Source organism: Mauremys mutica, chromosome 4 (genome assembly GCF_020497125.1).
Source record: "Mauremys mutica isolate MM-2020 ecotype Southern chromosome 4, ASM2049712v1, whole genome shotgun sequence".
NCBI lineage: Eukaryota > Metazoa > Chordata > Testudines > Geoemydidae > Mauremys > Mauremys mutica.
This window is the reverse complement of record NC_059075.1, coordinates 45839761-45845810: the sequence shown is the minus strand read 5'-3', so window position 1 is coordinate 45845810 and position 6050 is coordinate 45839761.

Below are 6050 nucleotides of genomic sequence, written 5' to 3'. Positions count from 1 at the left end.
ACACAGTAGAATCCTCTTAATTGTGACATCACAGTAGCTGTCTATTCTATAGGTTAAACCACAGTTGCAGTAAAACAAACAGGCCTTCAAACAAACAAACAAACAAACAAACAAGACTAAAAAAAATTTGCCCCTTGGAACTGGATAAATCATAGAATCATGAAAATGTAGGGCTGGAAGGGACCTTCAGAAGTCATTGAGTCCAGCACCCTGTGCTAACACAGGACCAAGTAAACCTAGACCATCCCTGACAGGTGTTTGTCCAACCTGTCCTTTAAAATCTCCAGTGATGGGGATTCCACCACCTCCCTTGGAAGCCTTTTCCAGTGCTTGACTACCCTAATAGTCAGAAAGTTTCTCCTAGTATGTAACCTAAATCTCCCTTGCTGCAGATTAAGCCCCTTACTTCTTGTCCTAACTTAAGTGGACATGGAGAACAATTGATCACAGTCCTCTTTATAACAGCCCTTAATGTATTTGAAGACTCTTATCAGTTCTCTCCTCAGTCATCTTTTCTCAAGATTAAGCATGCCAAGTTTTTTTAGCTTTTCCTCATAGGTCAGGGTTTTTTTAATCTTTTATCATTTTTTTGATGCGCTCCTTTGGACTCTCTCAAATTTTGTTCACATCTTTCCTAAAATGTGGCACCTAGAATTGCACACAGTATTCCAGCTGAGGACTCACCAGTGCTGAATAGAGTGTCTTGCATATGACACTACTGTTAATATGCTCCAGAATGTTGTTAGCCTTTTTGCATCCATATAACATTTTTACTTGTATTCAATTAGTGATCCACAAGAACCCCATCTTCTTTTCAGAAGCATCTAGCCACTCATTCCCCAGTTTGTAGCTGTGCGTTTGATTTTTTTCCCTTCCTAAGTGAAGTACTTTGCACTTGACTTTTACTGTATTTCATCTTGCTGATTTCAGACCAATTCTCCAATTTGTCAAGGTAGTTTTGAATTCGAACACTGTCTTCCAGAGTGTTTGCAACCCATCCCACTCCAATATCCAAGTCACTGATGAAAATATTGAATAGTATTCGACCCAGGACTGATCCTTGTGGAACCTCACTAGATATGCCCTCTCAGTTTGATAGTGAAACATTGATAACTACTCTTTGAGCATGGTCTTTCAACCAGTTGTGCACCCACCTTACAGGGATTTCATCTAGACAGCATTTCCCTAATTTGCTTATGAGAATGTAATGTGTGTCTCTAAAAAGCCTTATTAAAATGAAGTATATCATATCTATTGATTCCCCACTATCCACTGGGCCAATAGCTCTGTCAGAGAAGGAAATTAGGTTGGTTTGGCATGATTTATTGTTCACACATCCACACTGGCTATTCTTTATAATCCTACTATCCTCCAAGTAGTTACAAATTGGTTGTTTAATGATTTGTTCTAGGATCTTTGCCGGTATCAAAGTCAGGCTGACTGCTCAATAATACACTGGGTCCGCCTTGTTCCCATTTTTAAAGATAAGTACTATGTTTGCCCTTCTCCAGTCCTCTGGGACCTCACCCATCCTCCACGAATTCTCAAAAATAACTGCTAACGGTTCCAAGATTGCTTCAGCTAGTTCCTTAAGTACCCTAAAATGAATTTCATGAGGCCCTGCCAATTTATATATATCCAACTTACCTAAATATTCTTTAACCTTTTCTTCCCCTATTTTGGCTTGTGTTACTTTCCCCTTGTTAATATGAATTGTGTTAAGTATCTGGTCACCATTAACCTTTTTGCTAAAGAACGAAGCAAAATAGGCATTAAGCAACTTAATGTCATCAGCTTTTAGCACTTTTTCCTCTCTAAGTAAGGTCCTATACTTTCCGTTGTCTTTCTCTTGCTCATAATGTATTTAAAAAACCACATCTTATTTTTGGAAAGTGTAGGGGACAGTTTCCTGGTGCAAGTGCTGGAGGAACCAGCTAGGGGCAGAGCACTTCTTGACCTGCTGCTCACAAACAGGGAAGAATTAGTAGGGGAAGCAAAAGTGGATGGGAACCTGGGAGGCAGTGACCATGACGTGATCGAGTTCAGGATCGTGACACAAGGAAGAAAGGAGAGCAGCAGAACACGGATCCTGGACTTCAGAAAAGCAGACTTTGACGCCCTCAGGGAACTGATGGGCAGGATTCCCTGGGAGAATAACATGAGCGGGAAAGGAGTCCAGGAGAGCTGGCTGTATTTTAAAGAATCCTTATTGAGGTTGCAGGAACAAACCATCCCGATGTGTAGAAAGAATAGTAAATATGGCAGGCGACCAGCTTGGCTTGACAGTGAAATCCTTGGTATTCTTAAACACAAAAAAGAAGCTTACAAGAAGTGGAAGAATGGACAAATGACCAGGGAGGAGTATAAAAATATTGCTCAGGCACGCAGGAGTGAAATCAGGAAGGCCAAATCATACTTGGGAGTTGCAGCTAGCAAGGGACATTAAGAGTAGCAAGAAGGGTTTCTACGGGTATGTTAGCAACAAGAAGGTCAGGGAAAGCACGGGCCCTTACTGATTGGGGGAGGTAACCTAGTGACAGAGCAAGTTTCTAGATGACACTAAACCGGGAGGAGTGGTAGATACGCTGGAGGGTAGGGATAGGATACAAAGGGACCTAGACAAATTAGAGGATTGGGCCAAAATAAATCTGATGAGGTTCAACAAGGACAAGTGCAGAGTCCACCGAATGGCTGGGCAGCAGTTCTGCAGAAAAGGACCTAGGCGTTACGGTGGACGAAAAGCTGAATATGAGTCAACAGTGTGCTCTTTTTGCCAAGAAGGCTAATGGCATTTTGGGTTGTATAAGTAGGGGCATTTCCAGCAGATCAAGGGATGTGATCATTCCCCTCTACTCAGCACTGGTGAGGCCTCATTTGGAGTACTGTGTCCAGTTTTGGGCCCCACACTAGAAGAAGGATGTGGAAAAATTGGAAAGAGTCCAGCGGAGAGCAACAAAAATGGTTAGAAGTATCAGAGGGGTAGCCGTGTTAGTCTGGTTCTGTAGAAGCAGCAAAGAATCCTGTGGCACCTTATAGACTAACAGACGTTTTGCAGCATGAGCTTTCGTGGGTGAATACCCACTTCTTCGGATGCAAGTGGTGGAAATTTCCTGGGGCAGGTATATATAAGCAAGCAAGAAGCAAGCTAGAGATAACGAGGTTAGATCAATCAGGGTGGATGAGGCCTTGTTCTAGCAGTTGAGGTGTGAAAACCAAGGGAGGAGAAACTGGTTCTGTAATTGGCAAGCCATTCACAGTCTTTGTTTAGTCCTGAGCTGATGGTGTCAAATTTGCAGATGAACTGGAGCTCAGCAGTTTCTCTTTGAAGTCTGGTCCTAAAGTTTTTTTGCTGTAGGATGGCCACCTTAAGATCTGCTATTGTGTGGCCAGGGAGGTTGAAGTGTTCTCCTACAGGTTTTTGTATATTGCCCTTTATATTCCATTATAGTCCATTGCCCTTATCGTGTCTTAAATTCAGCTGGAGCTGTCTGGGACAGAGCTCTGGTAAATATTTTCAAACCCATCAGAGCCTAGTGAGCAACATTCCCCGCTTCTTCCCTCTCCCTCCCGCACACTGTGGGGCTAAAGCCCGAACCCATGCGCCCTACAGCTGAAGCCCAGAATGGGGGTGGAGGACTCTGGGAAATAATATCTGAGAATTTAAGGCCTGGTTCTTATTCTGTTGCTCTCACTCCTTCCTTTCCTAAGTGTTTTTCATTTCATGATCAATTTCACCCAAAGTGCCTTCCACCTTCAGATCAACAAATTTCTCCCTGTTGGTCAGAAATAAGTCTAAAATGGCTGTCTCTCTGCTTACTTCCTCCATCTTCTGAAACAAAAATTGTCCCCAATACATTCCAAGAACTTAATGGACATTTTGTGTTTTGCCAATTACTTTTCCAAAAGATATCTGGGTAATTAAAGTCCCTCATTACCACAAGGTCTTGAGTTTTGGATATTTCTGTTATTTATTCTAAAAATGCTTCAGCCACCTCGTCTTCCTGATTTGGTGGTCTATTGTAGATGCCCTACTATGACATCGCCTCTATTTTTACCCTTTTATTTTTACCCAGACACTTTCAACTGGTCTGCTTCGCATCTACTTCTGGACCTCAGAACGAGTGTATATCCCTTCTTATCCTTCTTGAACAAGTTATACCCTCTCTACTAATATTCTAGTCATGAAAGTTATCTCACCAAGTCTCTATTACACCAAGTGTCATAATATAGCATATGGACTAATACTTTCAGGATTTTTTGTTTATTCCCCATACTCCTTGTATTGGTGTATAGACATCTAAGATGTTGAGCAGATTCCCCTACTGATTTCCTTCTTGTTGCTCCTATGATCCTATTGTAAATTTCCATGTCTCCCCTACAACAACATCTATCCCTCTTAATGTATCCCTTTTAAGCAGAACTCTTGCTAATACTGTCCAAATTATGTAGCAGTAATTGCAATTGGTCATAGAATGAATTCCCTGTGAGATGTCGCAGTAAAACAGCTGTGCCCTGTAACTTAGTATTAGTATTTGGAGTGTACCATAGTGTATGAAATTACCTAAACAAAATGTTAGATTTTTTTACTACTAAAAACCATAATGATAGTATATACCAGTGGTTTTCAGTCTTTTTTCATTTGTGGACCCCAAAAAATTTCAAATGGAGGTACGGACCCCTTTGGAAATCTTAGTCTGCAGACACCCAGGGGTCTGCGGACCACAGGTTAAAAACCACTGGTATATGCTATCTATATGCAGTGGTCCCCAAACTTTTCAGGGTTGCATCCCCGTACCACTTTCTGCACCCCACTCCCCCTGGCTGGGAGCAGGGCCACATCTCCTGGGATGGCGGGGAGGGTGGACAGGGGTAAGTAAGGGAACCGGGAATGGAGCTGGGGGCAGGAGTGGAGCCACAGCCAGGCTGTGATGGGGGCTGGCAGCTGGGCCCATGGCCAGATTTGGAGCTGTGGCAGCTGGCCTGGGTCCCACCGCACCTCCCTGAACATTCCTGTGTGCCCCCACAGTTTGGGGACCTCCAATCTGTATACATACATATATATGTAGGCCACCTTATCTGCAGCACCAGAGCTCTACTTGGCACAACAGAGGTGGGGGATATCAGATAGCTAGTTGCAAGTCCCTGATTTTCTGGATAATTCTGTGCTGCACCAAGCCCTGGGGACTGCTCTAAACTCTAGTTCTTCCACCAGGGGGGTTAGCCAAAGTTCAGCATATTATGGCCACACCTCCTACACCAGAGGCTGCAGTGGGATGAGGGCAGAGCTGCTGGCTCTATGCTCACTGGGGACTCCCTCATACTAAAGGCAGCCAGAACAGAAGAGATCGGGCAAGTTTCCACTCTTTTTGCACCACCCAACTGGAGTAGGGGAGATAATCTGGCCCACTATATGAAGGGTCATGTGTGTGCACACCACAGTGTATTTATATATACGATTACTGTCATGCTGTGTGAAGTGATTCATGACCATGCATGCCTATTTCAGCGCAGACCATCAAAAACAGGGCACACACCCCAAACTGGTGATATGTTCTTATAATTAGATTTCACCAAACCAGTAACAAATGTGAACTCCTGGATCACTATGACAGTCTTACCATGGAATCATAGAAAGTCCTCTTAGACTTTCCACTCTACCTTGCTATCTAGGCAAGCTGGACTTAGTGATAAATGGTCACTTATACCAAAATCACAGAATGTTCAGGTTGCTTCCAGTCCTAAGAGACCAGTCAATTGGTACCCTAGTTCTTATATCAAAGACAACGTCGTAGTCACTCCTATAATAAACTATCTAAAGAATTATTAACTAGAAAAAAGAAATGAGTTATTTACAGGTTAAAGCAAGCAAACATATACACACAACTGAGTTACCACCTATGATTCCTAAAGATGACGGAGATGTGGCAATCTATCAATTCAAAATGTCTTTCAGGGCAGACCCGGGGCAACCCCTGGGCATCTCTGCCTTCGTTTAATGTCTCTGGCCCTTGGAGAGTTCAAACAGCAAAGAGATGAAAAATCTTCATGTA